The following is a 12700-nucleotide window of genomic DNA, read 5'->3' on the forward strand; positions in this document are numbered from 1 at the left end:
AGTACATACCTGGTTAGAGTCTTCTATCTTTTACTCCAAAATTCCACAATACTTTTTATGAAATTCAAAGTTTTTGAATACTTCAGTTTCAGACCAACAACTCCAGTAAGGTAGGACTCGTGTCCCATATTTTAACAGTTTTCTAAGTACAATTCTCTAAGTCAGTTGCTTAAACTGGGGCTCCATTAGCCAGTGTATTGATTTCCAATTGGTGGGAGGGCCAAGGTGTGAATCACTTCACTAGAGTGCCAAGAAAGGTAACTGAAGAGACCAAAGAGTTTCCTGTCTTTTTAGGTTTAATCAAGGAACTGATAAGTTCCCAATTCTTAAAAATATGTGAGAATGAGGAAGCTATGCTTTTTTTCTTCCTATACAATTTTCTCTTTTGATATATGCTGAAGAAGCAAAATAACTATTGAGAAACGACAGGTTCTGCTGATAGAAATGGAAGAAATGGGAGAGATAGTCTTCAGGTCTCAACACAAACAAAAATGAGCAGTATCCATGTTACTAACGAGATCTCCTCCTGAACCCACTTATTTCATAAAGGGTCTAAATATGTGAGATGAGCAAAGATAGTTTTCTCAAACAGAACATTTTCCTGTAGCTAGGAAAGAGAATTGGAGGGAAAATTACACCTATAAAACTGATTGAGAGGATAAAGAAAGAACTCTTTATATTTCTTACATTTCTAACACAGAGAAATGGAATCATTTTTCCAGAATGTGCTTTCATTACTGGAGTAAGGCGGCAATGATCAAGGTAAGATTGAGAGAGAGAGTATATTTTTATTTTTTTGTAATGTATACCTATGGGGATGTTTGGCATTTCTCCTGACATAAATAATTTTTCCAGAAACTTTGGCTGGAAGTTTCTGTGCTGCTTTAGAAATAGGAGCTAGAAGAAATAAACAAGTGATAGGAATATGTAAGAATACAGAACCTATAAAAAGTAATGACAAATAACAGCCTAAAGTCTTGACCTGACTGGGAAAAGAGATGTCAATTTCAATTAACAACTGAGAAACTATGTGTCTGCAAATGTGGGTCCAGTAGGGTATATCCAGGGCTACAGGGTGTAAGCTAACTTACCCTGCGCCATAAAACCACTCTAGACTTCAGAGGGAAAGTAGTAATGTTTTTTTTTTTTTTTTTTAAAAAAACTGCTTCAAAGTCTATCTTCAAACCTGTGATATGTCCTTGTTAACTGATCTCCTAGTAGAAGATAGTACTTTAGGGGCACCTAGGAGGCTCAGTCAGTTAAGCATCTGCCTTTGGCTCAGGTTATGATCCTGGGGTCCTGGGATAGAGCCGTGCAAAGGGACTCCCTGCTCAGTGGGGAGCCTCCTTCTCTCCCTCCCCCACTGTGCACTCTTTCTCTCTCTCAAATAAATAAAATCTTTAAAAAATATATATAGTGATTTTATGAAGTGATGTATTAACGAAAGCCCATCTTGTCTAGTAGAGGGTTTTCCCAAGATACTTACCTGCCAGGGGACTGATATCAAGGATGATAGAAAAAAAAAAAAAAACAGTGGAGGGATAGACAGGCCTTTGAATAGATAGACCACAAGGGAGGCCCATAGGCACAGGAAGGAATTGTTCATTAGGGAAATGCAAACTAACCAACAATGAGACGCCATTATGCACCCACAAAAGACACCAAAACCTAAAGGAATGACTGTACTAAGTGCTGGTGAGGATGTGGAGCAACTATGACTCCCATAGTTTGTGGGAATATAAAATGATACAATCACTTTGGAAAAAAACTGTTCTGATTGTTTCTCCTAGTCTCTGGGGGATAGTAGGTGCCCAAGTTTGGTGAGCACCTTGCTACAAGTTGCAAGACTACATCCTGCCATAAACATGTGGGAAGATTTTTCTTCCTTCCAATTAAGCCAATTAGCAAACACCGGGGGCCTGGGACTTGCCCCGAATGCCTTGTAGTACTTTTCCCCTCGCTTCCCCAAACACCACTTAAAACCTCTGCCACTCTATGTTTCAGTGGAGTTGAGTTGGGACTGAGTTCCGGCCTCTCTCCTTTATTGTTACAGCCTTTAAGAGTCATCCGCCTGTTTAAACTTTGTCTGGTCCATATGGGGTGACTGAGTGACGGGCACTGAGCAGGCCACTTGATGGGATGAGCACTGGGTGTTATACTATATGTTGGCAAATCAAATTTCAATAAAAACAAACAGGGAGTGAATGGGTGACGGGCACTGGGTGTTATTCTGTATGTTAGTAAATTGAACACCAATAAAAAAAAAAATAAAAATAAAAATAAAAACAAACAAAAAAAAACTTCACTCTCAAAAAAATTATATATATATATATATATATATATTTTTTTTTTTTTTTTTGCATTGGGTAATTGTTACAGAGTCTTTCAGAGTCACCTTAATTGTCTGCTTTTTTTAGGAGCTCCTAATGATCTCCAGGCTACTTTCTCACGCAAATATTTGATTGTCGTTCTTCTCAACTTCCACACCATGGGGGAGGTTCACACCTCAAATAAAACAGGTTTCTCTTTGCTTATATGTCTCATCTTCCAGAATGGGAGTTCCTTGATTTGTAAATATGTCTTGCATTGTATCGCTAGCTTCTAGAATAACCTTTAATCCACAATGGACACCAATTAATGATGGTTAGATGAATTAATAATCAGATGGACAGAGATGATATCAGGTCCAGATCTTGCCATAAGATGAGGCTGAGCAAAGCATGGCCAACAGGCTACTTGCTGCTTATTCAATGTGTAAGGATCTGAGGCAACCATGCAGAACTGATTATCTGATAATGTAACACACAAAAATCTCTACTAAGCAAGCGAGAGAATATCCCTCTTCCTTCTGGAACATATCTCTTTTTATGTCCTCAACTAGTTTCTAGCATTTGGGGATCTCAAATATCTCCAAATTCATTCAGCTAAACCTTTACCTCGAGAAACATAACGATGCCATATTTTTTCTTTTGGATAAGGAATAACCATATTCCTTAACTCAACTGTGGAAACTGTAAATTTTGTGAGCTGAATGTTAGAATATTGTGAGTTTCATGTCAGCCTTGGCACTGTTTTGCTAAAAAAGGAAGACCATAATCTTGCTCTTTTATGTGTCAAGGCCTGTGCATGCAAGGGCAAAACATCCTCGGGGTTTATAGAGCACTTCGATTCACCACATGCCTGAGGAACACAGCTACCATTTCTTGGGTGCTAATTAGGGAAAACACATGAAGCTAACCACTCTGCAAGCGTTGTTTTATTTAAATACCACTTCTGTACTTGAGCTATTGTAATTATTTCCACTGGCCAAACTCATCTTGTTGAAATCTCCCTTTGCCCCTTTGTCCCAGCAACATGACCTCCTTTCTATCTTTGAGTTTCCCATCTCGGAGCTTCTTGAAATTAGCTGCTTCCTCCATCTGAATTCTTTTCATTTCAAGTCTCTGCTTGGCTGGTTCCTTCTCATCCTTCAGGTGTCAGCTTAAATCTCATCTTCTCAGGGAGGCTTTTCTGGACTATCCAAGCTAAAGCCGCTGTCTGCCCCCACCCCTGCCCCGGTCACTCTCTACCTCTTCCTCTTGACTTATTTTCCTTATAGCGGCTGCTCTCAAAAGGTACTCTGCAGTCCTGTGGGGATCTCTGAGATCCTTTTAGGGACTCCCTGAGGAGAATGATATTTTCAGGATAATACAAAGATGTCATGTGCTTTCTCTGCTGCATTGACATTTGCACTAATGGTGTAAGACCAATAGTGGATGAGCTCCTTGGTGTCCTAGTATGAATCGAAGCATTGGCACCAAACTGTACGAGTGGTCATTGTACTCTTCCATACTATGCAGTCACAGGACACAGAAACAAAAAAATGAAAAGAAAAAAACCAAAAACGTCACTTAAGAACATCATTAATGAAGCAGTAAAATGTATTCTTATTAAAACTCTACTCTTCAATATGCGCTCTTTCAATAGTTTATGTGATAAAATGGGAAGTACTCATAAGGCACTTTTGATGTGTACCAAAGTATGATGATTATCTATCTCAAAGACATGCACTAGTATAACTGAACTGGAAACAGAATTAGCTAGTTTTTCATGAAACAGCACTTCAACTCAAAAGAACAACCTTGGTTGTTTGGCAGATATTTTCTAAAAAATAAAAAAGTGAGCCTGTCACTTCAAGGAAAACAACTGACAATATTTGTTGCCAATAATAAAATTTGAGTTTTCCAGGAAAATTAGAATTTCAGAAAATTTCTATGTGCCATCAGGAGCCTGAAGGCTTCCAAATGCTGAAGACTTTTCTGATGAAAGTTGTGGTAATATCAACAAATGTGAATTTAAAAAAAAATTATATCATGCAATATGCCAATACTGGGGAGATGCACATGACTCGGTGAACCAATATTTTCCAAATTATCAATGCAACGCATGATATGACAAAATCATGAACAGATGAAAGCTCCATTCGAAGTGCCAGACCGGTGGCTTTTATGGCAATGGTATGCCAAGTTCATGTATGATTTTAGATTCTACATCACCATGAACATTCAAGAATTTACCACTTCTTAAGTCCTTACCAGCTTACATTCTAGTGTATATTTTTCATTATTGTTTATTGTCTATACCTATCCATCAGATTGTTGGCCATGAGAGATGGACCTACCTCTGGCCTGTTTATCGACGTCTCCTATGCCTATAAGAGTGGCACATACTAGGTGCTCAATAAATATTTGGTTGCATGAATGAATCCCTATTTGAAAGATGAAGAAACTTTAGTCTTAAAGACTTAAGGTTAAGTACCCAAAGTGACAGACATAGTGAGTAGCTAAAGGATTCACATTCGACACCAATGTCAAAGCTGATACTCTTAAAAAAAAAAAAAGTATTTATTCATGAGACACACACACACACACACACACACACACACACACACACAGAGGCAGAGAAACAGGCAGAGGGAGAAGCAGGCTCCATGCAGGGAGCCCAACGTGGGACTCAATCCCGGGTCTCCAGGATCACACCCTGGGCTGAAGGCAGCGCTAAACCGCTGAGCCACCCAGGGATCCCCAAAGCTGATGCTCTTAATTGAATCGCTGCACCAAACTGCCTCTGCAGCGAAGATTTGTTAAGTGGTCTTGTCACATGGATAGCTAGTTTTAATATCGAAGGGCTTCTAGCCTTTGTGAACTTTTCTAGCATCTTATGGTTGAAGTGAAATCATTATATTTCATTTTTTATGATTTTAACACTTATTTTATTACAAAAATCTTTAAAGTTTATTTGAGAAAGAGAGAGAGCAAGCATGAATTGAGGAAGGGGCAGAGGGAGAGGGACAAGCAGACTCCTCACTGAGCAGAGAGCCCGACAGAGGGCTCCATCAGGACACTGCACTTAACCCATGGAGCCACCCAGGCACCCCTAACTGTTTTTTCAGTAAGCTCTAAGCCCAACATGGGGCTTGACCTCACAAGGGCATGATCAAGAGGCACGCACTCCCCCTACAGAGCCAGCCAGACACCTCCATGCGAAGTCATTTCTATAGGACCCCTTCCAGGGTACTTCATCCCATCTCTCGCAGACTTAGCCCGGGTCACAGAGTTCCTTATTCATGTAGCTGGGAAACAGCCCTCGAGCTTCCATTAAGGCAATAGGTGTGGCACCACGGCCCTGGAAATCCCGGGAAATTGCTCTCCTTTCTCCTGCATCATCCCCAGCACTTTCTTTTCTAAAACCCCAGATGGCGAGGAAGGAACAAAACAAAACAAAGAAACAGAAAATCGAGAGGCAATGGGGTGGTGAAGGAGGCCTGGCACGCTAGTTGAGGTTGAGGGCTTTAATTTTCTGACCACAGCAGAAATTTTTCCAAAGTTGACAACTAGGTCACACGTCTTTCAGAGGTGAGGCTTGACGACTGACACCCAGCTACACCCGGCAGGCCCCAGGCTATCCAGACTGCAGCACCTGAAGTGGGGTCACATTCGGGCATTTCCAGCACTTGGTAGAGGCTGCAAGTCTTTCCAGAACAAAGGCTTCGGAAAGCCCCTTGCCAGGGCTCTTTTGTAAAATTTAATTACTTTTCCTTTACTTATGACACTTAAGCCAACAACAGAAACACTTTATTGGTAACTCATTTAAAATGCTGCAAAGCAGATGTGACATCAAACTGTCACTCAAGGATCTGTTCAGGGGTGTGTTCACGGGTAGCACAGCTGGGGAGTTGGCCAGGGACCTAAAAAGGGGTCATGCCTCCTACACTTCGCCCTAACAGTGCTCAGGACCATACTTCTCTCACCCCAGGCCCAGTGCTCAGGGAAATTCCCTTGCTCAAGCCATTCTTAAGTGCTGAGTGGCTACTTAGAGAGCTAAGCTCCCCAGCTTCTAGCACAGAGCAGATGATCAATACATAATCATCGAATGACTAATTTTCCAAAATGCCAGTACGTATTTCAGGCATTTACCATGAGTACGGTTCCTCTAATCTGGAAACATTATGGGTGTAAGGAAGACCGAACAAATCCTGCTGCCTGTGGCACAGAAGGTTAGATTTATAAATCAGGTGGTTTTATACACTTCTATGATATTTTGCCTTTAGAGAGATCTTATGTCCAGATCACAGCTGTCAGATGAAAATAGTGTCTTAGCCGACAGCCTGACGACAAAATGTAAAATATGACATGTATTTCTTCCGGAAGAAATGCAAAGGCAGTATCATTTAGTGGGGTGAGGAAGATATTAAAGAAGCCAGATAAGTTATTAAGTTATTAATAGAGGGCTTAAAATTATCCTAAATAATGCATTTGCTGATTATTTATTAGCCATCTGTGTTATATTCAGACACTGGCACAAAACAAGTGCTTAATAAATTTCTGTGCCATTCGTTCACTACAGTGATTCCCAAAGTCTAGTCTGAGGACTCCTGGAAGCAGTGGTGTGCTAGGGCAGCTTCTCTCCTCTCACCGACACCGAGGTTTGGAGAACTTTCTGACTCCTTGTCAAATATCATCTTATCACTGACGATATCAAATGATATCATCAAATATCATTTTAATGATTACCATCTAATTATTAAAATTAGATGGTAAAAACATACAATTAAACACATTATATTAAAATAAGGGTAATAAATACTCAAAACCCGTCACTTCCTAAATATTTTACTACATTTTACTATCTCTAGGCTCCTGAGGTTATTTCCATCTATCGTATTTATATGGAAGAGACCTCATACCCTGGTATGCCTCCGTGCATTTCTTCCCGGCCCTGTGTTTTCAGCCATGTGAAGAATATTTACACCAGGAAAATTGGCAAATGATGCACATTGGGTGTCCCCCCCCCCCCCCCCGTGAGTTGGCAATCAAGATCTTTACTGGCACCCTTCTGAGGGTTCCCCAAACTCTCTCAGGCGGCCTAGCAAGTACTCCCCCTAATGTGAGAGGCCAGATCTTCTCCATGGACGCCAACTAAAACATCATAAAAGATTGAACGCAGAAGTAGCTGTGAGTTAACTGCAAACCAGATCATAATTTTCAAAAAGTGTTAAAACTATGCCCTCCCACTATTTTCTTTCATCTTTTGCACAAAAATGTACTGTTAACATGTGCTCTTTTTATCTCTATTTTTAAATGGATCAATAAATATTTTTATTCTTCTAGGTTCTCATGATAAATATTGATGGATATGACACACAAAAGCAAAAGCTCTCTGACGTCCTTAATAATTTTTTGACCGTGAAGGGGTGTGAGATGAAAAGTTTGAGAACCCCTGGTTGAATGGAGTAGAAAATCCCATATAGTGCTTTTTTTGACTTAGTGTGGCCCAACCAGAAAAGAAGGTCCGTATTCCTAGGCCTTTGTGAACCAGGGAAATGAATTCCTGACCTCCTCAACTCTTTATTTTTCCCTTTGAAAAACTAGTGCTAGACAAGATGATCTCACCGAACCGTTTTCTAGCCCGTAGATTCTGTAGGTATAAGAATTATACATGAGCTTGGCTCCTAGTTTGAAGGCAGGAGAAATGTTGGTGCTTTGTCATCGTTTTCATACCTCCCGCCCACGTCATCCCTGTCTTTGATAATCTTTTCCACCTAAGCTCCTGCCCCCCAAAGGACTTCCCTTTCCATAACATCACTGTAATTACAGAAGTCCCGGTGTCCCAATTGTCAAAAAAAAAAAAAAATAAAAAATAAAACCCCCAAAAAATCATACCAGTCTTGAACTTAAAGTACATGCCTTGCAGCTGACCCCAAAATGCAGTGCAGACCCTCAAACTGCCACGGCTGCGTGTCCCCCACCCGGTGGGTGGAAAATGAAAAGCCTGAAGCGGGCCGAGTCTGATGTTAATACAGCAAACCGTCGTGGGGGCCCCGCTCTGCACCCCCAAGGCCCCGAGGATAACGCAGGCGCTGGGGCCACAAGCCAGGGTGCGCCTGGTCCCCGGGAGCCGCGAGGGGAGGGGAGCGCCCAGGCCCCGCCTCGCCCCTGGGAGTCCGTCCGCGCCTCCGCCCGCCCCGCCGCCCCGAGCCGCCGAGGCTGCGGCCCCCCTGCCCCCCACCCACCGCGGGGCGCCCCTCCCCCCTCCATAGCGGGGTCCCCTCCCCATCCCCCACCCCAGCGCGGGGCATCCCCTCGCCCTCCACCCACCGCGGGGCGCCCCCTCATCTCCCATGCATCGCAGGGCGCCCCCTCACCCTCCGATCGCGGGGCATCCCGTCCCTCCTCCCCATCGCGGGGCACCCCCTCATCCCCCACCCCATCGCGGAGTCCCCCCATCCCCCACCCCAGCGCGGGGCATCCCCTCGCCCCCCCACCGCGGGGCGCCCCCCATCGCAGGCTGCGGCCCGATCCCCGCCCGCTGGAGGCCTGGACGTTGCTGACGGGGCTGTCAGCCTCCCGCGGGGGGGGCGGGGGCGGGGGCACTGCCCCGGGCGGGGGTGGGGGCAGCCCCCTCTTAGCGGCCCCCGCCCGGGTTAGCTCGGCCCCAAGGCCCGGGCCCCGCCGCCACGCCCCCCCGGGCTGCCCCCCGCCGCCCCCCCCCCCCCCCCCGCGCGCCACGCGCGGCCCGCGTCGCCAAGGCAACCGCCTCGCTCCCCTGCCCTCCCGCGCCCTCCCGGGAACCGCAGGGTGGGGGTCGCGGAGCCGTCCCCGCGGGGCTTAGGTTCCTGCCGGGGCTCAGCGCCCCCGTCCCGAAGCTACAGAACCTACGGGGCTCAGGGCAGGTCGCCCGAGGGCCCGGGCGGGGTCGGGACCGGCCTGCTCCTGGGGGGGACCAGCTCCCCTCAGTGCCGCCACCCACCTTGGAACCCTTCTCACCTTTGGGGGCCTCGGCTTGCTTTTTAAAAAATATTTATTATTTATTATTTATTTATTTATTTATCTATCTATCTATCTATCTATCTATCTATCTATCTATCTGTATTTTTTTATTGGAGTTGGATTTGCCAACATATAGTATAACCCCCAGTGCTCATCCCTCCCGCCAGGTGCCCCCTCGGTGCCCCTCACCCAGTCATCCCCTCTCCCCCTACCCTCCCCCCCCACCTCCCCTTCCACTACCCCTTGTTTCCCAGAGTTAGGAGTCGCTCATGTTCTGTCTTCCTCCCTATTTCCCACTCAGTCCCCCTCCTTTCCCTATGATCCCTTTCACTATGTCTTTATTCCCGTATGACGGAGACCAGGTGATGATTGTCCTTCTCCGACCTCCTTCACTCAGCATCAGACCCTCCAGGTCCCTCCACGCCGAAGCAGATGGTGGGTGTCCGTCCTGTCTGACGGCTGAGGAATATCCCACTGTATACGTGGCCCACAGCTTCTTGATCCATCCTCTGTCGGGGGACACCGAGGCTCCTTCCACAGTCTGGCTATTGTGGACATTGCTGCTGTGAACATCGGGGTGCAGGTGTCCTGCCATTTCACTGCATCTGTATCTTTGGGGTAAATCCCCAGCAGTGCGATTGCTGGGTCATAGGGCAGGTCTATCTTTAACTCTTTGAGGAACCTCCACACAGTTTCCCAGAGTGGCTGCACCAGGTCACCTTCCCACCAACAGTGCAGGAGGGTTCCCCTTTCTCCACATCCGCTCCAACATTTGCTGTTTCCTGCCTTGTTAATGTTCCCGGTTCTCACTGGTGTGACGTGGGATCTCATTGTGTTTTGATTTGTATTTCCCTGATGGCCAGGGATGCGGAGCATATTCTCATGTGCATGTTGGCCATGTGTAGGTCTTTGGTGAAATTTCTGTTCATGTCTTTTGCCCATTTCATGATTGGATTGTTTGTTTCTTGGATGTGGAGTTTAATAAGTTCTTTATAGATCTTGGATACTAGCCCTTTATCTGATAGGTCATTTGCAAATACCTTCTCCCACCTGTAGGTTGTCTTGTAGTTTTGTTGACTGTTACTTTTGCTGTGCAGAAGCTTTCTATCTTGGAGGCTTCAGTTTTAAGAGATGCAAACCCTCAGTACAATTATTATACATGAAAAACTACACGAGTACCTTCGAGCTCTCTGCCACCTATAGTTCATGTTTGAAGGTGAAATAGTCTCTCTAGCCATGACCTCTCCGGGTGCCCAGCAGAGTGGCATTCAAGGAGCTAAATGGATAAAAGAGCTACTCCTTTCGATTGTGAGTGATTACCAATAATGACCCTGAAGGACAAAATTGTGTGTGCTCATTCACAATCGAAGAAAACGTAGATTAAAATAGCAAAGGTATGCTATTTTGTAAGGATTTGGTTTGTTTTTAATAATAGCCAGTGCAGCTGAGGGTGTGGTGAAACATTCATAGGGCTGGTGGATGAATGGGTTGGTACCATCTTTCTGGAGACAATTTTTTCAAGAAATAATTAGACACTTGAACAAAATGCAGCTACATAATGCTCGTAGCAGCAATGTTTATAACAGTTTTTCTTTAATCCAGCTAAATGTAACCTAGATGATTGGATAAATCAATACAATGTAATAAAATAAATGAAAGAATAATTTCTTGAAAGACACTTTTAATGATGTGTAGCTACGTGAAGAGTAGATATCAAATAGTGATTAATTTATCCTATTTTTATTTTATCTTAATGTATATAACAAGGGAAATGTTAACAATGGCTATCTCTGGGTGAAGGAGTTACAGGTGACTCTATTTTGTTCCTTACTCTTTTGGTGACAGTGATAAGCATTATTATCTATTAACAGTAAAAAAAACAAACAAACAAAACAAAACAAACAAAACATGTTGTATTTTTTATTGTGTCAGCAGGTCCAACCTATTTTATAAATAAATATACATATTTATAGTAATAGAATTGTAATCTATTTTCACATAGACAATTAAATATATTTTTCTCAAAGGAAAGTGTGAAAATTTTAATAGAGAAAAGAGCTCTGGGTCAATCACTCTGATCATTTGTTTTTTTCCCTTCCATACTGACATTTGGTTTGGAAAGGAAATATTTCTTTAATTCTTTATGTCTATCAAAGGAAACAAAAATGGATTTCCATTTAAAACATAATGATATTAAGGAATACACTCAAAAACATTTTAGTAAAAGAAAAAAAAAGAAAAAAACATTTTAGTATCATAAACCTTCATTAAGGATTAAGACTTTGATTTTGTTCTCATTCTCTGGCTGTAGCATCACACATTGAAAGGCAGTTGTTGGGGATCCCTGGGTGGCTCAGGGGTTTAGCGTCTGCCTTTGGCCCAGGGCGCGGTCCTGGAGTCCCGGGATCGAGTCCCGTGTCGGGCTCCCTGCATGGAGCCTGCCTGTCTCTCTCTCTCTCTCTCTCTCATAAATAAATCTAAAAAAAAAAGAAAGAAAGAAAGAAAGAAAGAAAGAAAGAAAGAAAGAAAGAAAGAAAGAAAGAAAGAAAGAAAGAAAGACAGTTGTTGGTTTAAAGTGAAAATTCTTGAGTACTGCCGAGAGGGCAGGCTTCAGTGCAGACCATGCTCATGATGGAGCCCTTCCAAACCACCTTCTCTGCGGCCCCTGCACCCAGGCCCTGGGATAGCGGGGAATGGCCCGTCATCTCATTCACACATGAGGAGTTGATCCTTCAGGGAAACTGCTCTCTTCCCAACCTGGTGAGAATGATGCAGGCTGCTGTCAAGGAGTTTGTGGCCAGCCGCGCATCAGTGCACTCAAGGAACCTCATTTCAGAGGAAAGCTCGAGAAGAACCCAGGCCCAAGGGTCACAATGAAGTCAGGCCTTGTGAAAGCTTGAGAACGGCTCCCTGTGAATTATCCTGAAGAAAATAAGTCATAGACCTGGGCAAAGACAGAGTTACAAGACTGTTTATTTTTATACTATTTTATAACAGTAAAGCTTTGGAATGTACGGAAATGTCCAGGAATTAGAGAAATCATATTATAGCTGGATGATAAAACTGTCCGCAGCTGTTAAAATTGAAAATAGAGAAAAATATTTGATGATGCAGGAAAGTGCTCACACTGCAGAGTTAAGTGAAAAGAAAGACGTGTTAAATATAGAATATGCAAGAGATCCTGCCTTTATAAAATTACAGTACACACAGTATTTAATGTATTACATGCATAATTGAAGATTTAAGCTAAACAATTATGGATTGTCAGTTTTGTTTGTTTTTCTCTTGTCATCTGTAATAAATCCATTAAAAATACGCTGTTAGTGGGTATTAATGGAAGACATACGTTTTATTAGAAGCCAGAGCAAGGTACTACAGATTCTGATCACTTT

This window comes from Canis lupus, chromosome 23, assembly GCF_048164855.1.
Source record: "Canis lupus baileyi chromosome 23, mCanLup2.hap1, whole genome shotgun sequence".
Taxonomy (NCBI): Eukaryota; Metazoa; Chordata; class Mammalia; order Carnivora; family Canidae; genus Canis; species Canis lupus.